The 27,714-nt window shown below is 42.0% G+C and overlaps 1 long non-coding RNA gene across 4 annotated transcripts in view; it reads right to left on the minus strand.

The window, feature by feature from the left end:
* The window catches only part of LOC117244119, a 120,621-nt gene that overhangs the window by 32,734 nt on the left and 60,173 nt on the right, over nucleotides 1-27,714 (minus strand). For 3 of the 4 annotated variants that reach the window (XR_004496607.1, XR_004496604.1, XR_004496605.1), the window contains exons 2-4: nucleotides 24,896-25,067; nucleotides 24,056-24,197; nucleotides 6,884-7,016 (exon numbers count right to left, since the gene is read on the minus strand). This is a non-coding gene — a long non-coding RNA (uncharacterized LOC117244119). Of the gene's footprint in view, nucleotides 1-6,883; nucleotides 7,017-24,055; nucleotides 24,198-24,895; nucleotides 25,068-25,932; nucleotides 26,086-27,714 lie in introns of those variants that run through there. The other variant, XR_004496606.1, reaches the window with a different exon arrangement.

The raw sequence follows: 27,714 nt of genomic DNA on the forward strand, positions 1-27,714 counted from the left end.
CAGGTACCAGCGCCTGTTGCTGACATGGAGCAGCCTGTGGTCAAGCACTTCCCCCTCTGGCTTTGAGCTGTTCCACAAGTTCCTTGACAGTTACAGCTGCTTTCAGGAAGAGCATGCCAGGATTCAGAAACTGGGCCTTCCTTCAGCTTGGCCTCCAGCCAGCCTAGTGTGAGAGACAGGCTCCTCACACAGGTCAGGACCCCCACAAACCCCAGCATTTCCTTTTGAAATGAAAGTGTCAGAGCAAGGCTTAGAAAAACTGTGCACTTTGATGCTCTTTGATCCTATGAAGAGTTAGACTTTGTATTGAGACCTGCCCCAACACTCTTGAGGAAGCTTGGCCAACATGCAAAACAGAGTATGAGCTTTATTCCTCCATTTATAACACATTCCTTCACCAGAAACTCAAGGAATGAAAGCAAAGTAGAAAAATGTCTCCTGTGCACACGTCAAAGTGTTTCTATCTGAACAGATGTCCTCCCTTTTCTACAGCAAGCAAACACACTCTGGCATGACTCAACTAATGCACAAACATGATAAACCTACTGGAAGCAAAGCAATTGTGCTTTTCCTTTCTGATATTATTATATCTGCCAGATAGATGATATCGTTCCATGCAATGCTTTATTAATCAAAGCTGAGGAGGTTGCCTTTCTCAGTCATTAAAATTCCATGTTTGCAGGTGCTGATCACCTAACACTATCTTTCATGTTTTGCATTTTTTCTTATATTTGACAATTCATTAGGCATTTGCCTGTGCTATTTCCCCAAGAAGGTTATGCATTACTCTTTGAAGTAATACAGATACATACCTGTATTTATATAAAGTTTCTTGCCTATGAGTGATCTTGCTTTGATGGACATATTTAATCAAGACATTTTTACATCCACAGAGCTGTGCACCCTAGAATTTCTCACATCACAGATATACTTTTATCACTCAGGTAAACATCCCCAACATGATACAGCACAGATTTCAAACTCCACTCAACACAGGGACACAAAGTAGTCACCAGCATCCTCTTCTCAACTGACTGAACACCCTCAAATATTCAAAGGCATTACCCAGGCTGCAAGCCAGGAGTTTTCCTAATGGAGAAATACTCCGGCTTCTTTCACAAATGAGGTGTATTTTATGTATTGTATTTATAAAAGGGTAGGTTTTAAAGGCATCTCAGGAATCCAAGTACAAGTGCTCCAGCACCAAATACAGCTCTCAATATATACTGCAGAATTGCACAACTCTACACATTCACTCTTCATTGGAAATTCCTGTCACTTCCACATCAGGTATATCCTAAAACTTCCCTACAAAACTGATCTGAATTCTAAGACAAAAACAAAATTATATTTGCCTTTTATTGCTTATTCTAAATGGACGGGGTTGGAGAACAAGCTTTTGCAAAGCTGCCACATCTAAACAATGATCACTGAAATCCCATTTATGATAACCTGTACAAGCAAAGGTGATTGCAATGTATGAAAACAAAGACTTTTGGAACCAGTCTCCTGTGCCTGGTCACCAGTAGCATGGTATCAGCACAGATTCATTGTCCAGCCCCTACAGGTAGGCAGAGAAGTAAGAGCAGTAATTACCTCCACAACACACACAGTTTCATCCCCCAATTTCCACTGTCTCATTCAATCCCTGCCTTAAAACTCAAGCAATTGTGCACGTAAGACCTGAACAGGTTTTGCTCAAAGAATCAGAGCATCCTCCAGAGTGATGACTTAACTTTGACCTCCAGGAAAAAATACCTTCCAAGAAAAGCCACAAAACCTGAACACCATTAAATTCAGCAAGCACAGCCAGTGAAGCCATGAGGAAGAAGCAGTACACTGGATAAAACTATCCAGATGACAGTCCTTGTTTTCCTCATGTGCCCTACAAAGTATTTTACAGAACACTATTATTCCTCCTGAAAGTTGACTGGAGGTACAGTTAGAAGCCATCCAGGGCTATTCTCAAATGATGTCCAAGAATAATCCTATTTGTTTTCAGGCCTCCAATTAACCTGCTGTCCATCCAGCTGGGTGAGGAGGTTTCAGCCTCTATGTTTTAGGGGGCAAATGTGTCTCTGGATCACCTATGAAGGCTTGCACATCGCACCCAGTGTGGAGAACAACCTGACAGGCATTCCATAGATTGCTTACTGCTGATTTTTCTTTTTTGAGAGAATTAACAATTTCCTCTGTGCTCAAACACTGCAATGCAGAATTGGAAGGAATGTCCTGGGTTCAGTGTGCTGCTATCACAATGATCTCACCACATCGTATTTCTCCTCAGGGCATCACATTAAAAATCACAAGGAACATCTTTAAATGCTGAAACATTTCCTGAATATTAAATAATTTTTAATATAATTTAAATTGTTTCTAAAATCCCTATAAATAAATTTTTCTTTTTTAAAAGAATCAACCTGTTAATATCTGAGTGTTAAAGGCCAGGACTTCACAAGCAATTTAAGCTCTGGAATAACTTGAAAGACTCCTCTATTAAATATTGAAAATTCCTTCCAAAGTATAAAATTACAGACATTGTGAATTAGGGTGGTAGAAGTAATACCCTCTTTTCCAAATTATCCTATTTTCCTTGTTCAGATGATGCAATTTATTATGGAGTGAATAATTCATGAGTACTATGAGACCCTGGCCAACCCTGCACAAAATCAGTTGTGAACAACACACTGGTTGAACTTTAGGCACCTTTGCTGTGGTTACCTTCACTTCCCAGCATCCCTGGTTTATTGGCTGGCTTGTTCTTCTCAAAACCCAAATCACCAAAATTTGCACAAGAACTTGCCTCCACACTGACCCAGCAAAATAAGAATATGTAACACCAGCTAAAGTCTGGGAATGTCACCCCATGCTCTAAACTTTCAAAAGGACTTATGGATAGTATTTCAGATATCTTGAAGGCACAAGAACCATTTTTTCACTGGAAATTAGTGAGAAATAGGTGTTCACTCAGAGCTTTTGTGCTTTCTACCCCTGTCCCCACCAAAATACCTTAATTTACAAAAAAAATATTAAATACTTAAAAACATCCCGCAAACCCTAATAATCCTCATACTCTGGTTTCAGGAATTCAGAGTTTCTTTTTAACTTCTTAGAAAATAACAGCTCAAAGAAACTGAATTCCCTGTACTTTAATCTTCCTTTTAGTCCAGAAGAAAGACAGAGAAAGGGCAAAAAGGTGTAAAAGAGCTCAAGACATTAATCACAATGGCAGCAGCAGCCTGAGTTCTGCTCTGAGTCAAGAGAAATCTCACAGACACCTCGTATTTCTGACTCCTGACTGTGAGAAGCAAGCTAGATATTGATGGAGGAATGGAAGGCATGTGACTGAGGGAATACACATTCATTTCAGACAGTGGTCTGAGATATGTGAGGGAGCTAATCCATTGCTGCCTCCTTTCCCTAGTATTAATAATAATTCCTAAATTTATCAGTGACTTTGGGAGTCATTTTTCTCTTTTCCACATGCTAGACCTCAACAATGAAAAGCTGTAGCCATAGTAACCCTGATGCCATTATTAGGGAGAACAGTACATCCACTCAGAAAACAAAAAAGTGAGTTTAAAATGAAACATCAGCATTGAAATGGCAAGGGTGGGGGAAAGGTATTTGTGGTGTGTTGTAAAAACAAATATGTCCAAGGACCAATTCAGCATCAGTGTCAATAAAATGAGCAGCTTGTGACATTCCATGCTGCTGCTGCTGCTGCTGGAAGCCTTTTTATTTTTTTTCTGGTTTTTAGCAACTCAGGCAGTTATGACAAAGAGGCCAAATGGCCAAGAATGTCACCTGTGATATCCTACCCCTGCTGATGTCCATGGTCTGTCTCTGGGTGATTTTGTAGGGACAGAATTTGTCCAGTTTACCTCTGGGGAGAGCTTCTGAGCAGGATCAAGTTGGCAGGACACAGGGCAGTGCAAACTTCCTGTACCTCCATCCTGAGTGTACCCTGGATGTAGGAGATGCAGCCATGCCACAGCTATGATCCTAAATCCTGCCAAACTAAACTTGCAAAATCACCTGGTAATAACAGCGTGGGTGAAGACCACAGCAACACTCCTCTTCCTCCATGGGATCCCTTTGGAAAGCAGTATCTATGCATTTGGCATTTCAGTGAACTGTGTTTTCTAACCTCATCACTGAGGTCTCACCAGCACTAAATTACAGAGTGACAGCAGCATTATTGGGTAACTCCTCCTCTACCCACCTTCCACACCATCGTGCCCTACAGAGGAGATGCAGAAGAGAGGCCCCAGATATGTGAGGAATTCCATTATCCACACAATTTCCCACAACAGCCCTAAACTCAGGTACCTCCTGTGGAAAGCTCCTGTTTGGCAGCAAGAGCAGCATCAGTGTCTGGGTGTTCCCACAGGGAAGGGAAGCAGGAGCTGGTGAGGGACAGAGGCACAGACACACTTTGCAGCTTCTCCAGTGGCACCGGTGACCCGACACGAGCGGCTTTAAGAGATCATCCGTGCCCCAAAGAGCCACATCTGAAGCCCATTTGTCAGTACCATGTACAGATGGAGCTGCCATCCAAATTCAGCGTGGCTCTTTAACCAGCAACCCCAAAATCAAATAGCAAAGCTCAGGGACACCTGCAGTGATGCCCAGCATGGAACTGGCTTGTCCCTGCTGTTATTTTAGAGTTTCTGAGAATGTATCCTGATTTCTTTTAAAGCGTTTCTTTTGCATATTCCCTGCTGGAGCAAATGATAGCACTATAAATGACTCAAAAAGCATTTAATTTAGATTTAATAGGGCAGTAAAAAAATCTATGGGTTCTAAAAGAACACTTAGATCAGTTTAATGAGTACATGGGATAAATCTGGGCAAGAAATATTCCATCAAGACAACACAGTGCCAGGTTTGGAGTTCATTACCTGGGAGATAGATTTGCTTACTTTACATTTGTAATTACATTTGCAATAGAAGTTGCAACCCAACTGAAGCTCAACCCCCCTTTTTTTTTGATGTGAATTAGCAAATGGAAATGCAGAAAACCCAGGAGCACTTCATCAGCTTGTAGCCATTGTGGACACTTAGTGAAAATCAGCCCCTGGAGCTCCTGCACTTGGCACAGCCGGAATGCTCTCGCTCACCAGAGTCATTTCCAGGAGCTGCCCCGCTGAGGATGAGCTTTAATCAGCAACCCAACCATGCAAAACCTACCCTGGCTCTGTCTCCCTCTCCACCTCCCTTTTCTTTTTGTTTTTTATAGCAATCCTCCTTTTTAACCCATCTGCAGTAACCACAGCTCTGGATCAACTCCTGGCTTTTATTCTCCTTGGAGATGTCCTCAATCCCCACTTTTTGATCCTGCAGCTGCCCTGTGTGCAGGGGTGCAGCCAAACCTCCTCTCTCCTTTGGAGAGAGCTAAGCAAACAAGGGCAGTGACAAAAAATATTCTGAAAGTGCACACAGCCTCAATCCCTCCAGGAAAGAGAATGGATGGAGCAGCACAGAAAGATGGGAGCAGTGTCAGACAAGCCTCTCTCAAGTGAGGCAGCCATGGGCCCTCTCTCTCAAGACTGCACTTGAAAATTCTTGTTTTAAACTGTGCTTGCTGACACAGCTAATAAATGCATTAAGGGCCTTATTAGGGGAGATGGATTCTGAAATGTGTACCTTTGCCATGTGGTTACTTTGCCTATGAAGTTCAATTAGCAGTACCTACTTCAGAGAAACCATGGAAGGTGCATTTATAATTAATTTATGTCCTGCATTTTAAGGTACTCAGAGGAAAGGCATCCTAGGGGCACAGTATTACTATTAGCATGTTTCTGCACTGGCTTGTAAATATCTGTCCTACTTCTCTTTATTTTTCCTTCATTTTCAATGAAATTACCATATTTTGGAAAAAACAAATGCTAATTGTATGAAACCTTTGGAAAGAAAATTCTCAAATAAGCTTGGAAATTAGATTTTCTTTCATAATTGAGCATGTTTATTTCAGGCAATAGTACATGTAAGCCAGAAGAAAATGGGAATATAAAAATATATAGGATGTCTGCCACATAATAGTTCCTTGCAAGAAATGGAACAATAAATATTTAATAGAAATGCAAATATAAAGCCATCTGAGGAGCAACTTTTGCCATCATTTCACAGAGGAGACCAAGTGGAGCTGGGTTAACACCCCAAACCTCCTTCAGGAAGCTGGGCCTTCAGCAATTCATCCCCCTCACCTCGAAAGGACTGAGCTGAATTATTTATGCTTTGGAAATCTTTGGCAGCCTGCATTCATCAGTCCAGCACAGGAGATGCAGTTACTGCCTGTTGCTCCAGCCTGACAAGCTCTCCTCATGTGGGAAATCAAACAGAACAGCTCCAGGAATTCTCCCCTTGGCCACCTGGGTGCTGGCAGGTGGTGGCACCAGCTGGGACAGAAAATTGGGTTGGGTTGTTGTCTCAGACTCTGGCTGCAGCTCTGGAGGAGCTGTGTCCAACAGCAGGTGAAAGGACCTCAAGACTATTGGACGTTGTTTTCTTATCTCTTGGATGTCTTTGTGATCCAAATGAATGGGTTCTCTAATAATTAAGATACTGCAACCTACTTAACTGATCCTATCACTGAGCACCTAACAGGAAGCATAAATCATTTTTCTCCCTGCTTTCTTAGTAAAACAAAACCTCTTTTTTTTTTGTTTAGATCCATAGAGAATCTTCAGTTAGAGAAATCTGCACAGAGCACCAATTAGCATTTGTTCTGGGATGCCCCATCTTCCTGTGCTGCAGCAGCACCTTTCTTTTAGAAATGAAGATTAATGGAGTGTAATTTGGTAGGCAAAGCCAGAACCATCAGCCTGTGGTCATTTGCTCAGAATGCAGAATTAAACTAGAAAAAATGACTTAAACACACCTGGCTGGGAGCACTGGATTGTCAGGGCTCCAACTGCTTGGCTGAACCACTGCTGTGAGGAGCAAAGGTGGGCAGGGCTCATCCTCATCCACAAACTTACTACAGGGTGAACTCAGCAGGTTTCTGTTTTCTCCTGGAAAAAAAGAAATAGAATCAGAGATGGAGTTAAAACTCAAATATTTGCGGCACCATATCTCCACGAAAGCACTGCACCTCAGAGTAGGTGCTGAAGTCCAACACATTCGTATTTGTTAAACATCTACCCAAACTCCTTCAATATTTGAAATAAGGTAGCCATGAGCATAAGAAATTTGTATTTGGACCTGATGTTGCTTTATCTACTTGTCCTCAGTTCTTCCATATGCCATGGAGAGAGGAAGTGCCCAAACCTGTAAATGGGGTGATCTCACCAGACAGAGGTGCTTGAGAGTGACACTGCCACACCCAAACTGGTGTCACCTTGTGACATTTCACAGCAGGCACAGAACTTAGCCCAGTTTCCACCATGGACAGAGGGGCTTTTGTAGTATCTTTTTTCTTTTTCTCTGAAAAGTAAAACAACTAACAAAAGTATTTTTTGTGTCTGGCCTAAAAAAGAAAAGGTGACTTCTCCCACCTTCAGCTCTGCAAACTCACTCTGACACCCAAGAGCAAAGCTGGGATATTCTGGCTCTTGTATCTCTGACAGCAACAAAACCACAACTTCTTAAACTCTGCTGGAGAGCCACAGAAATCAGAGACTGGTGCCACTGGACATCCTCTGCCAGGACAGTGTGCCTGGCCACCTGCAGAGGGAGCAGGGCTTTCGCAAGGAGGAATTCAGGCTCTGTGAAACCAGCTGGATAAAGCCTTGAGCAACCTGGTTTAGTGGGAGGGGCAGTTGGGACTGGATGATCTTTAAGGGCCATTCCAACCCTTTCACACTCTGTGATTCTCTGTGATTTCTGGTTATGTGCTCTGTTTGAGCCCTGTCCCACAAGAAGCTCCTCATGGCCATTCCTGGGGAATTCACTCTGTTTTCCTCATGTTCAGGACTCACTGAAGCGTTTAATGCACTCAACTTTGCCTCCTTCACTTTACTGTATTTTAAAGAATCCTGGTTCAGTTTTGCTCCTGAGCTGTCTTGTGGTGCAGGACCACAGCATGGCCCCATTTCCCTGTGTCCATATGATTTTCCCTTTGAACACATTCCTGGTGGAAGCCAGGGTAGGAATTCCCATCTGTTTTCAATGGCTCTAAATAGCAGCAAAGGACCAATCCCTCTATATTAGGGACAAAATACATTTGAGACCTTCTGTAGCTTGTGAGATTCTTCTTTGCCTGACACTGAAAGAGCTGGTGAAATTCAGGATACAAGGCAAAAATGACATCCTGCCACTATTCTCCTTCTCTGTTCTACCTGTGTAGAGCAGCCCCAGGGAATGTCTCCACTCTCTTTAAAAGGTGGAAGAAAGCTGAGGCACCAGCCACGAATTTCTGCAGTGCAAAGGTACTTCAAGCCCCCTCTCCTCCTTCCTGCCCATGCCATATCCTGGACACAGTGGTGGGACAGCAGCCAATAGAGCAATGCCAGGCATTTCTGCCAGCAGCAGTGCCTTTCTACCTCTGGAACAGTGCAGAGAAATAACAGTGCCACCAGAGTTATATCTGCATTCAGCTTCCCCTGTTAACACCCTGCTTAGATAGCACAACTGTGCATCTTAATGGTCTCTCACCAATGGGCTGTATTTGGATATTTTTCTTGTTCACAGCTCAATAAATACTAATATTTTTCTTCATGGACTTAAATTCAAATATTCTATCCAAGGTGCATACCTGTAAATAGTTTCCCTGTAGGCCAGCTCCTCGTTTGAGAAGGATTTGGTAACAAGAGGAATGGAGTGGCTGATTCCCAGCCAATTATTTATTCAGAGAAACTTCTCCTGCTTGTGAGCAGACTGCAAAGTCCTCAGGTCTGTTTCTCACTCAGAATTATTCATGGCTTTTCTCAGTGACAGAGAGTTGGTCTGCAAAAATGTGCATTTCAGAATTTTTCACCCGAAGAAAGCTCAGTCTCTCAGGGATCTGGGAACGTGACAATCCATACAAGAAATACAATGCTGTGCTGCACTTTGGACATTGACAATGTAACACTAGCCTGGAAAAAGAGCTAAGGATGCTTAGATTCTAGGAATTTCTTTATTTTTTAGTCTATACCTGGACATCTTTGTCCTGTATTTCTGTAAGGGGAATGCCAGCAGGATTGTTCCAAGAGCCAGAGTTTTTAGATGTCGATAGTCCATCCCAGTACCCCGAACAGCCGATATCCAACACATTTTTGGCTCTGGAGGGTGATGAACTATCAAGAAGAAAACTGTATTTCTTTTCCAAGAGAACCTCTGACCCATGGCCTGTTGCTTGTTTCAGACATATCATCTCATTACCCATAAAGATACATTATACTGCTCTTTTCTTTAAAAAAGTACTGCAGGATCCCTATCCCAGTGAAGTCAAATGGAAATCTGCTGTACGGTCCCTCCAGGTAATGATATTTTTCTTACCTTAAAAGTGGACCATAAACACTATCATCTTTGATATGGTACCTCTTAAACAAATTTATCCTGCATATTTTTATTCCTCAGCAATAAACATTTGGAGTTTGTCTTTATAAACTGCTATTTTATCAAGCTGTATATTTACACAGACATAATTTGCCAGTCCCTTTGTTCACTGACAGCATCCAATTATCCTCTGAACTCTTTCACAGAGCACTTAATTTCTCACTTTGGCGATTCCTACTGTATTTCAGTGAACCTTTGTGCTGAGCTCTCTACGATCTGCTAATAGCTCTGGCCTTTAAGAGCTGCAGACCCACTGACAATTCCCACCACCTGTGTCCATTCCCTGTGGCACCAGGGCTTTCCTGCCCAGCTGGGCACTTGTCTTCCTCACCTGGCTTCTGCTGTATCCCCACCCTGCCTAACCCAAGAATTTTTCTTGCTCTCTAACTATTATTCTGCCCCTCACTTTAGATTTGATTCAGTCGTGTTTACTGGTGCCTTGTGCCCTCCGCAAACCTTCGCATTTTCCTTCCTACAAAAGCTGGGCTACAGTAACACATTTCCTGTAACCATGTGTTACCGTTCAGTCTATTTTTACTTTGCAGGAATGCTAGCACTGACTTCAGCACCAGGGGAGGAGGGAGAGAGAGGATGATTTTTGCAATTACTGATGCCCAGCTCTGCTCCTCCTCAGGAATTGACCAGCTGCTGCAGCAGTAGGACAACGCTTAACATTTGGGAAAATCTCCCTGGATTTTCTTCACTATCCTTACAAGTATCAGCATCGTAGCAGCATGGATTTTACACTCATAAATTGCTCAATTGGCCTTAAGCCCTCCTTCATGCCAACATGGCATCACAAATTACAGGAGACAAGTATAACCGGGTACAGATTGATTTCCAAACAACTTCATTGTGTAAAACCATGAGAAAACAGGAAGTATTTCACATAATGATTAATATTTTGAGTGGGGAAAAAAATCCCAACCCTCTAAAAAAAATCAACAGAAAACCTCAATCAACTACTTGGATTAGGACAGGGAAAATTTCATTTATGTGAGGCCCCAATATGTTGTAAAGTTGTCCTTAATTAATGGCTTTAGCTTTAAGAATGAATCCACTTTTTAAAATACTCCTCGAGTGTTTTGAGTCCGTTTTGGACACGCCTCTCTCAGCCCTCCCCAAAGAGCACCTGTTTCACTCTGGCTGGGATGATGTAAGGCAAGATCCACATGTTAAATGCGAGGGTGTCCTCTAGTGGTGGCAGAACTGGATTTTTCCCATTGGGCACAGGCAATCCATGAGGAAAAGATCCAGGAGGGCTGATCCCTGTACATTCGGTGCCACCCCAAACACAGGCATTTGCTCTTCATGCAACGTTTTTGCTTTCTTCTTGCACCTTTTAATTTATTTTCTTTCCTACTTGCTCTATAACCTCCTGTGGGATTTTTACTCCATAACATCCATCCAGAAATAGCAGCTACAACTTTCCCTAAAGACAGTGGTGGGTTTAGGAGTTGGTGACGTCATTCAAAAACATCAGAAGTGAAAGTGGAATAATTTCATTTTGCAATCTGATGCTACTTTTACCAGAAATCTGCACTTTAATTTTCACCAGTGCAGAACAAGTAATTAATTCATAGTGCTCAGTACCAAACTGCAGACCCTGCAGCTTTCTGCCGTCTCCTCCAATTCAGCTACAGGTCAGCAGTGCAACACTGGGGGCTCAAGACACACAGAAAATACCACTCTCAATCTCCTGCACAGCATTTCATAGAATGCCTGAGCCCTCCCAAAACTAATTTCACGTGGCAGGTGGCACTAGGTTGTTCCATTCATTAATTTTTGTTAATAATTAGATTATTATTTTTAATATAATTAATTAAGCCTCAGTAGCACGGGTTTGGTCTTGTTCTCAAATGATTTATCTTGTGAAAAACTTGCAGCCGTTCTCTGGAACATTCCTGGCCCTGTTTGTGTGTCTGTGCAGGAATATAAAAGGACTGTCAGCTGCTCTTTTGTGCTCTGCCATCCTGTGGATTTGTTGGCACTTAATCAAAAGGAAAAGATTTCTTGCTATATGTTGCTACAAAATAGCAAGAGGTGATACACAGTAATTACTGACAAGAGACTGAGGCAGAGGAAAAGGAAGGAGAAATCCATCTCTGTTCTTTGCCCTGTTCTGCTTTTTCCTTCCGGGGAGAGAGTTAAAGGAAAATTTGATGTGATTTCTTTGGGGCAATAAAAACCAGAAATCCTGCACACAAGTCAAGATGCAAATGTGCTCGTCAGTGTTGCTGTGGTGCCAGGGGAGGAAAGGAAAGCACTGGAGTTCCTGGGAGAACAAGGCCATCCCCAAGGGCACCCTGGCAGGTGATGCCAGAGGTCTCCTTCAGGGCACCCACACACCCTCAAGCAAACATATCAAACCACATAACCTGGAAATTTTTGTTTTGTGAACCTGCTCTGAAAACATCCTGGGAACCACGAGAGTTTGGAAAATTTTCCACCCTGCCAAGTTCTTTCCCTGCAGTATAATGCTTTTGCTGCCAATCCACAGTCTACAGAAAACACATTTGTTTTAACCTAAAGCTGTTTTTCAGACCCCTGGATGACTTCAGGTCACCTGAATGAACTGTCAGGTTTTGTGGGAAGTTTCATTTTTCTTGCTCCAAACAAACTGATGGAAAATACAAAGATGGGCAGAGCAGGCACAGAAATTGATGGACACTGCCATTGTGCGATGAAAGCTCGGTGATGTGGGAACAAGAGCGGGAGGAAACAAGTTTGAATGATGTGTTTGGGTGTCAGCCTCCAGCAGGTTACAAACTCCTGCAGTAAATGTGATTCCTTTCACTTCTGACAGTCTGGGGAAAACAAAGGTCAGAAGTTACCTGCTGTTCTGGATACAAGAACAGCTGCCAGTGGAAGATCAAATATTAATGATATTGGTGTTTTCACCTGATTCCAGTCTCCCACCTCTGCTCAGGAAGCAGCTGCTGGTGTCATGAAGCGGAACTGAGGTCACTGATCTGTGACTCAGCTGAGACCAAGGGGAGCTTCCCTCAGGCTCCTCAGGCTGGGAGAACATTGGGAACTAATGGCTCCAGCCCCACTCTTTTCTCCCAAAGGATCTGCCAGGGCTGACACAAGAGGGAACTGCCCAACTGCACTGCCTGATTCGAGCTGACTTTCCAATATGGGCACATTTCCATCTCTGACTTAAACCCTCTCAGCACAAAAATGTCCCCATGCCAGCACATCTCACTCACTCACTCCATCTACATGGTCACCCTTCCCTTCTGATTATTTCCAGCTTCTCTGGGACTGTTTCCAGTGGGGATAATTGTTAGTATTACGTGCTAATCCTGAAAGTATATTGTTCTTCCTAATGTTCTTAGTCCTTAAAACACAGGACATTTAAAAGAGAAGAAACACAGTTTGATGTGTATATTCTATTTCAGGGCTTCTGTGAAAAACCTCTTGTTTCTAGTCTCTCACGACAATGTGCAGTGGGTAAAATGTAGATTACTTTTTTAATACAGCACTAATAAATATTTTAGTGGTATCTCCTTATTGTAGGACTTAGCTATGCTAAAAAAATTGCCTCAGTTATATGACTTCAGGTAGAGTCATAACATAAATACTTTTGATAGCCATGTTTTACAGTGCAAGCCAAGAAAATGTTTTATATAAACAGAGATACGAAAATTATTTATTACTGTCACTGGCCAACGTTACATGAACCTTTCTGCATTCTTCGTACCACCTAAGAACAAGCACAATTCTCCTTTGCCTCGTACCAAGTGATCTCACATGGTAGTCATGCTGAATTATGAGCCTAAACGAGCATCAATCACGGTGGAATTCCACAACTCATTAGCTTAAAGGTGAGTAAAACGCTTTTTTAAAAAAAAATATATGGGGAGGAACAGAGAACAAGTGAGAAATGTCATGTTATATAATTAACGTTAAAATTGCTCATACACATCTTGTTATAGCTCAACATCAGCAAGACTGGTAGAACCATCCTCTTAAATAAAAAAAAAATTTAAATGTTTATACTTAGTAATTCCCATTCATTAATGCTAAGTAGCTTGAAACAGTTCCCAGTACCCACCACAGCGTTGTTGGCAAAGCAGCTTCCAGTGCTGTGAAAATATTCTATTTCTGTAATGCAATTTAATCGGTATTAATTCACTTCTTATTCACTGAAAGGCCATAATCACCAGAAATACTTTTGGTATTCATAGAGGAGCAGTGTGTGTAATTCCATCAGAAATGCACTGCACTCCAGGACTCAGGATAGTGTAGCTAAAGGCTTCCAAAAATCTGTCCCATTACATACCAATGTCTGTCTCCCAGAGCTTTCTGACTCATCTGTACTTATCTAGTTTAAGGCAAAGCTTGAGGAAATATTTTTATTATTAAATGACTAAAAGCTCTGTTTTTCAGCATAACACCACCCACCCACCAATATAGTTATTTCTCTCTTGTTAAGTCAAATGTTCAACTTAATTAAGGAAATTTTCAGGGAAGATCTGATTTCTGTCAGCCAGTGGCAGGCACACAGGCTCAGAGAAAACAGCTGCTCTTTAACAAAAATCAAGGCATTTTGCAAGCATTAGAGTGTGACTTTATACTTCATTTTGCTCTAGCAATCCAGTTCCATTAAAAAATGTGAGTGGAGACGTACTGAGGTACAAATAAACTTGGGTCAAAACAGAAAAAAAAAAACAGAAAGAGAAATGAACAACTTCTTGTCTCAATGTAAGACCTCAAAGGGCTCCTTCCATGTGCTATTTGCTTTCTTTTTGCTAAACCCCCTGGCCTCTGCTCACTTGAAAGCTGCTCAAGTTTTCAGCTAAAAACCTATTGAGCTTCAGCCTCAATCAAGGCCTTCACCAGTCACCTATGAAAAATTCCTATTTCTGACAAACAGCATTTTGGTCTCACTTCACCAGCTTAAAGAGAATGTCTCTACAGGAAGAGCAACACTGACAACTGATCTTCATTAAAGCTCTTCACTGAGAAACACAATGGAAAACTTGCATCTGAACCTGTAATTGGTCCCTGCCACTTATTTTTTCCCAAAAAAACCTGTTTTTGTTTCATTAATGATAAAGCTGCCCTCATTTTTATGCCATGTCCTATTTTCTGGTGGGTGGGCAGCACAGTAAAGCCCACAGCTCTCACTGAGGTACCCCCAAAAAAAGCTCAAGGAGAACTTTGCCCAGTGCTAGGATGGCTCTGAGAGGATCCCTGGGATGCACAGGGTGTCACTCGAGGTGCAGCAGAGCAGGGGCCCTGGGAACTCACCCACACAGGGAAACTCAAGGAAGGGCAGGAACCTCTGTTGCCATTCAGCAGTTTGCACATCCCTTGGGGCTGGGCAGAGCTGTCTCCCCTCGCACACTGTCACGGTTGCATCTGTCAGAGCCTCCCTCACACCTTCTTTTGGAACTAAGCATTTCTTTCAAGCACAGCCACCAGCACCTCCCCTGTTACGTGACAGCTCTGTGATAAATCTGCCATGAGGCTGACATGAAGACATGAAAGATTTTGCAACTCCCTAACCTATCTAAGAGGTTTCAGCTCCATTTTTTCACCTCTAAGGAAAATACCTGAATGACATCTGCACGAGAAAAGGGGAAAGGGGAGACTGAGAGCTGAGAATTCCATTCCATCCTGTGAAAAACAAACACACCATCCTCAGAATCTATGAAGAGCAGAGAATACGTGTGTAAAACTTGCTAACACAGTGATCATGACATTCTCCTAGGAGGAAGATCTATGTGTCTTTTATAGAAAGCCACGGCTGGATAAAATAAACGAGTCCCTGGAGAAGGCACTGAAAAGTCAGTGTTTCCTGCCAGATGGTACAGCACACACACTGGGCCTGTGGGAGCTCCCCCAGCTCCCAGCAGAGCTCCGTGCCCCGAGGACATCAGGGAAGAGCACGCAAGCACATCAGGGGCTTCAGTGCTGGGCAGCACTCAGCTGATCACCGAAGAGCCTCTGCCTCCATCACAAACACTTCTTGATGCAAAACCAATTGCTACATGTACCCCTCAGCCTTCAGAGAGACCAAGATACGGATCTGATTCTGTTTTTATTTTTATAGGCCAGCACAAAATGAAGTGCAAAGAGGCTGATAAAGGCACCGGTGCCATGGTTACCAGTGACATTAGATCCCCGGCAGAGCAAACTGCTGCAGGAATGATTTCTGTATAAACAGAATTACTCAATTATGTCAGCTGTGTGTCTATAAAACGTGATGCAATTGGATTTCACAGATGCAGGAGGTGGTTGGTGTTTGCTCTGCCTGCGTGGAGACGCCTCAATGAACTCTTTTGCTCTGCTCAGTGGTGACACTGTTCCACTCCGACCACACCAGCTCTGCCCTGGCTCCCAAGAGATGGACTGGCACTGAGCTGGCAGAAATTGTGGCTCTGCCATATCATTCCAAACAAAATAAAAGATGCCAAAAAAGAGTTTAATTTTTCTCCCTCTCATGGAAAATACAGAATTTACCTTGCATGACATAGTAGAGGTGAAACAAATCTCTGGAATTCTGGAAACCCGAGTCATTCCTGTCTCTGGAATTGCAAGCATAGCACTGTACTGGTTACAGTTAGTCTGGTCTAACCAAAGGCAGGGCAGGTTGCTGGGGCTAGTCCAGCTGAGCTGTGACTACATCCAAGGATGGAGATTTCACAGCTGCTCCGGGCCCCTGTTCCATGTTTTCCCAAGCTCACTGAAGCATGATTCCATGGGGCACATTTGTAAGATAAATCAAAGCCATATCATTTTGCTTTGCATCTGTTTCTGCTACTGCAAAGTGGAAATAGTATGATAATCATCTTTTTTCAAGTGGTCAGAGACTTGTTGATGAGAAGCATGGCAGTTGTCATATCCACTTATAAATTCAGACTGAAGTCTGAGAACAGCAACAAGTTTATATGCAAGCATGCAAAAGCTGTTTTTTCCAGAAGTAGAAGGAATTTATTATGCTCCCAGATCTGATGCTCAGAACTGTAGCTGCTGCTCAAAGGAAAGAGACATTAATTTGGACTTTGGGGGTATGGCACTAGTGACATGATCCGAGGAGTGAGAATTCCAGAGACTGCAATAGAAATATATCCCTCTAATGGGATAGAGGTTTCATTCACCAAAGAGAGAAGTGATCACTGGAGTAACAGCTGAGAGACAGAAATTACTGATGATATTTGATAATGCAGCAACAAAATAGATCCTCTAGGGTTCCAAGGAGGAGGCAAGATCCTGCTGTGAGTCAAGCACTTATTCTTGTCTTGGATGCAGGATGATAGGAAGTGAGACTATAAACTAGTCACAGGTACTTGAACACTAAACTGCTCCATAAAGCTTTGACTTTGGGCATGAATAGAACAGAGCAGCTCAACTTCCAACAGCAGCACAAAGTGCTGAGACCTGACTTTGACTCTCAACAAAGGTCAACAGGACAAGCTACGCCCTTGGAAAATACTGTCCTGAAAGGAAAAGTTCATCTTCTGTGTGCTTGTGCTAAAGCTACACAACCCACAGGCACCTGGGAATGTCTGGGGCTCCCCTTCCTCAGTGCTCACAGGAAACGTGGGATACATTACCTAGGGGATGAGCAGGAGCACATTTGACAGGTTTATTCAGTTTGTATCACACCCAAACAGCAGCACTGCTGTGAGCAGCTCCTGACAGTAGCAGCACTGCAGTGGCATGGATTTTACACTCATAAATTACTCAACTGGCCTTAAGCCCTCCTTCATGCCAACACTGCACCACAAATTACAGGAGGCACATCCATCAACAGCTTGTCATTAGCACAATCAAGTGGACTGTTCCTACCAGTCTCTGAGATGATGGCAGAAATTGTGTCCAAACCAAAGGATTTTTTCCCGAGATTCTGCCTTAGAAAAGTAACTCTTGATGGTCTCAGGCTAATCCAAATATAGCTGATAAGTACCACTTGGTGGGTTTTTACAACTAGTACTCTTTCATATCTCAGTTCACATCTCTTTATGATCCTTATCCCTTAAAAGCCTTTGATTGATGCTGTGAAAGAAAATCTCTGGAATCCTCATCTTCTCCTGGCTACTTTCAGCCACTCACAGTCAGATACCCATTGCCAATGACACTCTCAAGCTTCAGATGCTGGTCACAAATTCTGGAAATAGGCAAGTCCCAGACTCCTGCAGCCAACACACAGAATTTAACATTTACTTTACCCTGTTCCCTTGGCACATATAAACACAGCTTCTGCTTAGTCCTCCCTTGACCCATAGTCACAGCAAATAACTTTGGCATTTCTTTGTCCTGGCACTACTGGATACAGACAATGGCAGATTTATGGGATGATTTTTTTGAGAAAACAATTTTTTGTCATGTATTTGAAATTTTCTTACATTGTTTTCATCACTGAGCTAAGTATGGTGGTATAAAAAAGAGGGCAAGTTCAGCTCATGAGGAGTTACAAGGGAAGATATGAGGGGGAACTGATATTCTTCAGTAAATTCTAGCTATTTAAACACAATTTCAGGTCTGTGAGTGGATGTCAGGGAAGCAGAACAGAGCACAAAAGGGGTCACAGGAGAGCAGGGCTGACCTGCACAATCTCACACACCACTGCAAAACCAACAAATCACTGAGGCACTCAGGTCTTAAACAAAATGGTTCACAGCCCTTCTGCAACACTGAGGTGAGACTTGGAAACCAAAAGACACAATTATTCCATTCATGCTTTCATCATCCTTTTCTAAGCTATTCCCACTGCCTTGAAGAGTGAATTAAGGAGAGGAGGATTAAAGATAGAAGAATAATAAAGGATGAGAAAAGGCAAAACATGAAAGGATAACAATGACACAAGTACTCTAATTTCACCTCTCAGTAACAACTTTCATTTTTATTCCTTCACTGACTGGGAAAACACTGTGTGTATTGAAGAAAGTGCTCATTTACAATTTGTGACTATTCTAATTAAATTTTTAAAAACCCAACAATGGGGAATTTCTACCAAGTTATATTGAATGTTCAAATTAAACTGAGAAAACTCTAAGTCTTACTGTGTCTGCATCATTATCTGGATTTTCATCTGAATGTCAAAAAGCTGCAATTAATCCCTAATTTATTTTTCTTTTCCATTCTGTATGGACCAATGGGATTTAACAGCTCAGTTTTACTCCCATGCACATCATCTCTTCTGTGAAAGTGCTCCTACCTGCAAGCCCCTCAATGAGCTCAATGCTTATTCCAACTGGTGCTACCCCAAAATCTGTAGCTCCCTGTAATGATGAGAATATTCTGTCACTGCAAAATCAGAGTGCTGAGTTTTCACTGGTGTCCTTGGTAACCCCCACAAGTGATTTCTGAAGTAAACTGTAATGGACAAAGCTGACAGGCACTTGGCACATTCCTGGTAAGTCAGAAAAGGGCAAGGAAAGGGCTTGGCAAGTGTCCCCAGAAGGATGACTCTGCTGACAAATTCTCCTGTGGGGGAGGAGGCAGCCCATCACTGGGATTAGCTCCTGACCAAACTGATTTGGAACATCCCAAACAAGATAAAACAGCTTCTTTCCCTCATTTCTAGCATCTTCTGATTTATCTGAGCCAAGCACCTATTAACTTGGACATGTAAAGACATGCACATGGAAAAGGATTTAGAAAAGCACACACAACCTTTTACCTTCTGAATAAAACAGAATGTGTGTGTAAACAAATTCATCTGAATTTACATCATTCTTGCTTTGCACCTGCCCATCATGGGAGACGGAGAGCCACAAATGTTGCTTTATCTTTCACTCCATATGGGAAGCAGCTCATGCATGTTTCTAAATACTTTTTATTTAAGACAAATATCCCTTATGCTAGCACCAGTCTTCTAAAACAGCCATTTCAGCAACCACATGTAAGATGTTCTGTTCTAATGATAAGAGGAGCAACAACAGGATTTGAGGTGTCAGGATTCAAGATAATCTCTTGGAAGAACACCAGGAGGGAGTTGTAGGAAACCACACTATAAATCTGGCTGAGGTGCTAAGACATTTTAAATAGTGAATCTACTTTATCAAAGTAGCAATTGTGTCATGTCTCTTTTTCCCTTTGCTTATTTTGGGTATTTCTAATGCACTCACATAACAGCACTGAAGTGTGAGACAGTAATTGTGTAAAGGACTGAGTGTGAAAAGCAATGATTTCACAACTACTTCTAATGCAGCTAAAAGCTGCATATTAAAGAAAGTGGCAACATAAATGTTTAAAGACTCTAATACAATTCAAGAAAGAACAGGAAAAAATAAAGGAAAAAAAATCAGATGCTGTGAGACAGAGAAATAGAAATGAAAGCAGCCAAGAAGGTGTTGGTTTGAAGGCATTCTGGAGGCACAAAAACATCACCCAGCAGAGACTGAACATGGCAGGGCCAAGAAAGAGAAGATGCAGAAGATCTATTTTCTCACTCATGTTTTACCACTACAACAAAATAATGGGTCCTACTTGCACAACCTACACGAACTACAGACATGCTTTTCATAGAAGAACAGAGAAAGAAGGAGAGAAGGACGTTTTTCTAGGCTGATAAAAACCAGAGTTTGAAACCAGACACTTATTTACACAGCAAAATCCTCAGCTTAGAAGAAAGGGGTAAGTGGTGCTGTCTCTAGTGCTCTTCTCTCATCTCCCAAGAGTAACAATTCAGAGCTCTCACATTACAGTGTGAGAAGAAGGTGCTTCCATAGCTGCTGCAACTGTTCTACCAACAGGATGGAGAAAGTTCCAGTAACAGGGAAAAAAATAGGATTTCATATTAACATTTCTCTGAGAGAAGTATTTACAACGCCACCTCTTGTTGGGTGAAAAAGTGTATTTATTTCTTTAGGACTTGCTGCATTTCTTTGTGGAAGCTGTTCACTGTCCCACTCCACTGCACACCTGGCACATCCTCTCCGGATTTTTCTCCAGAACTGGATCCTGACAGCTCAACAAGGGAGAAAAGCCATGGTCTACTGTAGTGCTTGGTAACTGGAGACACGCAAATTTCATCTCCATTTTCTCTCCAAAATGTCACAGTTCTTCACAAAAAACCCACAGAAACAGAGCACTGAGTTTTAAGCACAGAAAGCCAAGATTTGCTCCTATAAAACCCAGGCACTGAGCAGAAGCAGAGCCCATGGGGGAGCAAAAGGTTCTACTTGAAATACACAAGCATTGCTCAGCTGGTGAAGATGTGGGAATCTCCCTGCTGTTATTTCTAATATTCTAAGGAAGCTATCCAAGAAACTCATCAGGGCTTTTACATTTGCTTTGCTGTACCCCAGGAGGAGCAGCACCACCCAAACTGGAATTTGCAAAGCTGATTCTCAGTGAGATTTTCTCTTTTTGAAAGGAAAAAATCCCAAACAAATGTTAATTTTCATCAAGAAGAATCAGGACCCTCGTAAATTTTCTGCTTTTAAAATTTCTATTCATTTTTTCCCATTAAAAACCAAATCTGTGCTTTTTAACATTTTGGGCTTCTTCTGAAGTTTTCACTGGGATAAAACCCAAACTAATTACTTGATAATCTCCAAGCCTCAAGGTCACGTTTCCTTGCACACGTACAACGAAAAATAATGAGTAAGGTGTCTAAGAAACCTTTCATTGCTGGGTACTTAGCAAAATTGATTGAAATTCAGATTTTTTTTTTGCCCACTGGCAAATTCTGATAACTCGGTATCTATTTGCATTGCAAACCAACATGAAAAATCGAAATATTCATAGACTCTGTAAAACAAAATGCACTTAACAATTTAGCCATAGAGAAAATTGACTTTTCAAAGCAATTTTAGTGCTATTTTTCCTTTCTTGGATATACCTTCTCCTGGAAGTCAGCATGGGGACATGTAGCCCTGATTTCCCCAATGAGATATCATATGCATTAGGGGCTTTTCCCCCCACCAATTCATGTACTGTTTTTGTCAAAAGAAAAAAATAAAATCAGGAGTTAAATCCTGAGCTTTTCCTAGCAGCATTTTGCTACTTTTTAAAATTAAGTTCTTGGGTATCAAATGAAATTTGAAGATGAAAAGAAAAATATTTACACCCCAAAGTAGCCAAGTGACCACTGATTACTAAAGTGAAAATCACCTCAAACCCAGATTTAAGTTATTACATTGGAGACTTGAAGTTAAATCTTTCCTCTCTCTCACCACAACACTACTGCTTAGTGCAGGCTTTTTCCTTAGTTTTTTTCTAGGAAAAAATCCAAAGTAAATGCAATTTTTTACCTAAAGCAAAAAAGGAATGAAACCAAGTCTCTTGTGGATTTTGGAAAGGGAAAAACCTTCTCTTTTTTATCTTTTAAATATATTTTTAAGCCAAGTCCGTTGGGACAAGCTGCAAGCTCCAATAAATCTCCAAGTGCTTCCACAGTCCTGAATTTCACACTGCAGCTCGTGCACCCGCGTTGTGCAAAAGCCTGGGCTGTGTAAAACCCTGGATTGTCCTCAGGTAGCTGGAATAATGGGAGAAAAGAAGGAACTGACCCACACATGAACCTATGAACTAAGCAGAATGTGTCACTTAATATTAAAATTAATTGCAACACGTGGCTGTGTTTAACAGAGTCAGACCATCCTGGTAGCTCTGTTGGGGCGATCTGCAATGCAACAGCCAAAGTCACTCACAGAATGGTGTCAGCAGCACCAATTTAATGGGATTGCTGCTGGAGTCACAGCAGTGCCATCCTCTGTGGTGTCTGGAATATGCACGTGGACATTAATTACAGCCAGTGACTCACAACCCCAAGTGACCCTGCTCTCACGGCTGCACAGAGCAGGCCACACGTGTCCTCATGGTGACAGCCTTCACACACCACACACTAACCTGTGCTTGGAACACCACTTCTAACATGCAAAAATGAGGAAAAAGGATTTGAGCCCTTTTAAGGATTTTTTTTCCTATGGGGCTGTTAGAGAAACGAGTGTAGCACGAGCTTTGGAGCCTACAGTGCACCCCTTTAGCCAAGCAGAATTAATGACTCTAATTAGCCCTGCTGGGGGCAGCAGTGAGAGGCAGGTATTTACACACATGGGAAAGCTGAGTTGTGCTAGAGGTTCTCCCTGGAACAAAACAGGAGGTTACCTGTGACAAGCACACAGTAATGGCAAGCTGCCTTTAGAGAAGCTTTACCCTAACAGCAAATAGTGATTCTCACAGCAGGGCCATTTTTTAAACCATCTGAAAGTGCATTATGATGAAAAGCATTGTGAGGCACTCAGAAGAGGCTGTTACTCTGTGCCTAGGACAAACAAAATGGAAAGCAGACACTCCAGGTTGATTGCCATCATATCTGGTCTCCTTCAAGAGCCAGAAATTACCTTATTTATCCCATTTGCATCATACATGTCAGTTAATGTATAAATAGAGATAAGTGTACGGGATCTTGTGCTGAACTATACCAGTGAGTCACCAGAGAGAGGGAAGGATAATCTTTTCTCTTGCCTGTACAGGTAAGATAGTATTTATCAGCAAGTTAAAGGCAAGGTTGGAGTACAGGAAATTCTGATGAGAGAGAGACACGGCTGGTGAAACACAGACAGGCTCCCAGGTAATCCATGGGATCTCCTTAAATCCTGCTGGACAAGGTCCTGAGCAAACTGACTGAACTGAAAGCTGGCACTGATTGAAGCACAGACTTGGACTAGAGGCCTCTGGAAATCTTTGAAAGTTAAAGTATCCTGTGATTCTAAGAGACAACATGGGCCCAAATAGAGAGGCAGTTCTGGGAATCCACAGCATCTGAGCTTCTACCTGGAACTGTGCTCAGAGTATGTGCTTTTCTTTGAGATGCAGTAATCTTTGTTTTGCTGGGAGACAGTTTTTATGGTGCTCTGAGTGAAAGAAGTAACATAACTATAAATCTGTCTCAGACTTAAGGGAAGTTGGGTTGTACAGGGACTGCAGAATATTGCACTAGAAGCCTTACACGGGGTTTAGGGAATAGAGGGGTTAGGGCAAGGGAAAATGCATCTCATTTGTGGCAACATCATTTAAATCCAGTTCTGGTGCTTGCATTTAACTCCACAGTGCTTTCTATCATAAATCAGGTATTATTTTCCTTCTGCACAATAGTACACAATACAATCAACAGCAACATCTGGGCTCTGCTTTTCTGAATAGCACCTTCATGCAGTTATAATGTAAAATGCAAGAACTGGAATTAGAAATAAAACAGAAATGCTAATTTGACACTTGGAACTTTGTTACAGCTGCACAATTTAAAGTAATTTTAACTTTAGACTTCTGCTGTTAGGTTACATTTTTCAGTAACACCTTTTTCATCCAGAGGTGTTTTCTTAATCATCATCATGTGTGTTTTGGATGGTTTAGACTTATTTTTCCTATTCTTTTTTTACAGAAGGCCATGGGTCACTTTGAGTCAAACATTCCCCTTTATGCACTGAGTGTCCCCATAACTGTTCCCTGCCATGTTTCAGGATGAACTGAGCTTCCTCCCAGGTACAGACTGACCTGCAGGGTCCCTGCTGTCTTTGCTCCATCTTTGACATCAGGCACTTGTAATAAGGCAGGCCACAAGTTTAGGCATGGCACAAACATTTTAACTGTATTACCTTCTCCTTACCTGACCACATTTAGAAAGGGCATAAGCTGAAAAGCCTCCTTTTATCATCCCTCCTGATGCTCCTGTGTCACTGGTGCTGGTCTCTCAATGTCTGTGCAACACTTCAAGTAACACTTCTGTAAACTGCCCCTCAGTGATAAAACTGCAACAGCACCCAAAACACAAAAGGGGAAAAGTATAAACCTTTCCTGATGTCAGCTTTGTCTCCCAGACCTTTGGAAAACCACAGAACAAGACACTTGACCTGATCTGTAACTTACCTGCAAATGCAGCTGTGAATGTGTGGCAGTGCCTGAAGTGTTCCTCACAGAATAAATTATTTCTTTACAATCAGTTTATGCCATTTGTACCTCTGGGAACATCAACTAACCTCTAATTTCCCTTAGCTCAACATTACATTGATCCACTAAGACCTTTGGGAAAGCTCCCCCTTCTCATTGTATTTTTATTTTCCTGGGGAGAGGGGAGGGTTCGTGGTCATAGATACACAGAGTTTCCCTTCCAACCCCACCTTAGGAGTCCATGAAAACACCTTGTGAAGCTCCTGCAGCCGGTGCTGCTGAGTGCCAACGCCTCCAGCCCCACGGAGCTGATGGAAAGGCTGGAGAGGGCCCAGCACTGTCCACTGACTCATCCTCTCTGCCACTGCTGCTCTCCAGCCAGGCTGGAAAAAGCCTGCGGCTTTTGCTCTTGTCCAATTCCCAGCCTCCTCCAGGAAACCTTCTTGTGTGTTCCCTGGGAGCACCTTGAAACCCTGGTGTCACAGTGCCTACAATAACACAATTTACAGCAATTCAGAAGCAAGTTAATTAGCTACAAATATATGCAAAATTCACTTACCACATCACTGAGATTTGTGAAATGTTTGCACCCAGACTCCTGTTTTCCTATTCCTTATTCTGCCTGATTAACACACGATGCATTTACTTCTGTCTTGAGGTTAGATGTCTGAAGCTTTTCCACAGGAAATTAAAAACAATTCACATTTCTTGAGTTAACATTCATTGTTTCACTAGAAAGAAAAAAAACAACAAATATTTTGTAAGTATGAGGTCTTTTATTTCCCATGAAATCAAATAATCACCAGTACAGGCTGATGCCAAAATCTCATTTACTTCCACTGGTTTGAATAAATTATCTAATAAATTTGGGTCAAATGCTATCTTAAGATTAATAAATGATTTACTGTTGACTTTGGGTAGCCAGAATTCTATTTTGTGTTTCTACCTGGTCAGGAAATTTGAAACAATCCCCACCTGCCACACACCAGCTAATTATGCCTTTTTTTGCTACCACTAGTTAACAGTAACTATAAATTGGAAAGATGTCCATTTATCTTTATTTACATAATCTGGAAAAAATATTTGTAGCAGGGAAATAAAACCAGAAAGGGACCAAAGGAACAAGAAGGGAACAGGAGGAATTCACTGAGTGTCACCAGTTTTGTGACACCTCTGGACACCTCCCAGCACCAGCCCCTACACCAGGAACTAAGTGCACCTAATGCTGCTCATGGATAATGATGGACAACACTCAGCACTTTACCAGGGGTGAAAAAATATGTTTGTGATGTCCTCATATGAACTATACAGACATGGATTTCTGAATGGGAATTGTGAGAGGAAATCAGGCAGCTCAGTATCACACTCTGATCTAAACTTGTGATCTAAATGTGAGCTGCACCCAAAATGTTGCCCATATGTTCCTTATTCACCAAGGGATTTGAAGGAAAGGAGGTTAAGTAGCACATTCAGACAAGCTCTGGTAATTCATGTGTGCAGCAGACACAAAATAAGGAGCTGCAGTTGTATGGCTGGAGGCAAAGTGGAGACAGAGAAATGGAAAGGGGAACTGAGAGGTCCACAGCTGAATCATACCCAGTCCTCTCATCTGTTTTGGTTTTACCAGAATCCTTGGATCTGGAAATACAGTTTAATTTGCCAGTTTGACATTAAATGCCAGCCTGTGCCAATAACTACTACAGAGCAGGTGAGTAACTTTCAATAGTTCCTACAAAAGAAGACAAACATGTTACTGACAGTATCTCACACTCAACTGATTTTATGATATTTTCTCCTCCCACGCCCACTCCCTAAAATGAAATAAATTAGGACAAAAAAAAATATCTATATTTAGAAAGTGTTAACGAGCCATCCTTGACTTACTGTTTTTCTGACTGACCCTAAACCTCCAACTGCTCATGTTCTGATCCATCCACACAGGTGGGAAGCCACTGTGACGCTTCATTCAGGGTGGAATCACACCAGTTTAGAACCACTGAAGATCATAAATATGATGCTAATTAAATGGGTGGGGAGTGGGGGAGACACCACACAAAAACGCCACAAAACCCTGATGATTTCTGTGAATAAACGCCCAAAATTCAAATTCCACAGCTGGAAACTGCAGAGAAGCTTCTCTGACTCCCTGCAGATTTCTTTTCAGCAGGAAGATTAATTAAGGTGGGTTGTTTTGCTTTTCTTTGCACACAGGAAATTCCCTCTGCATCTGCCACACAGAGTGATTCTTTCATTTTCAGGAACAGGAATTCAAAGGAATCCCTGAAGCATAACAGAGTTGGGTTTGTGCTAAGTATCAACCATACTTATCTTTTAAAAGATGTGATTTGTCTTATTTGAAAGATGAACACTAATTCAAGGCTTGCTATCATTTTGCCTCTGCATTGCTACGACAACTGAAGAAGTTAATGGAATACATAAAATACTGCAATAAACCCAAGTTTGCCCCGCAGCATTTCAAGTTCCCTTTCTAAATTAGTTCAGGGAAACAGCAATTGGGTCACTCTCATTTTAGATCTCCCAACAGCAAAAAGGCAGATTTCCCTGATTTTGGTAAAGAAGCCTAAATTGTTGGTTAATTAACAAAGCCATTTAACTTTAGAAATCAATCAAGTCCCAGAAGTGAATGTCAAGGTTAACTTCAGTCAAGAGCACTGTAAAGGAATAAAATAAGGTTTTATCACTATCACTATGCCACAAACATGTAGAAAAATACAGGGCTTTACCCAGAACATGAAAGAATTTCAGAGGGTCAGAGTTGAAAGCAGCATTGGCAATAGCTTCAGATCTGTCATGATCAGGGCCACAGTGATTATTTTTCTCTCTCAATCACAAAAGGGAAAACACACCTCTAATTTTCTTTTAGTTTTTGTTTTTCAACAAAAGAAGGGGTGTTCAGGTTAAAAGCTGTACAGCTGGTTAGAAGCAGCACTGTTAGCCACAAAGGAGAACAAGCTTAAAGAGAGTCACAGGATCTCACACTTTTGCCAATAAAGACTTTTGAAGCACCCAGGAGAGGAAAGGCATCCAGACACCTGAGGAATGCACAAATCCCAGGAGCAAACTGGAGTGTGCAAGGAAGGGACACAAAACCTCCACAGACAGCTCTGCTGGGACTGCTGAGGTGAATGCCTCACCAAAGTGCTGCTTTTCCCTGGACAATCTTACAAAATGTTAATACTGAAAGTGCTCACCAGCACTACCCACACAGCTGTGCCAAAGGGCTCCACAAATACTGTGATCCGGGGGATAATTAACAATAACTTCAGGACACACAGAAACACATGGCCTTTTCTATTCAGTACTTCTAAAGTTGCTAAAGACGATTTTGTCGAAAATTGCTCCATATCTACCAATGCT

Source organism: Parus major, chromosome 3 (assembly GCF_001522545.3).
Source record: "Parus major isolate Abel chromosome 3, Parus_major1.1, whole genome shotgun sequence".
Lineage (NCBI taxonomy): Eukaryota > Metazoa > Chordata > Aves > Passeriformes > Paridae > Parus > Parus major.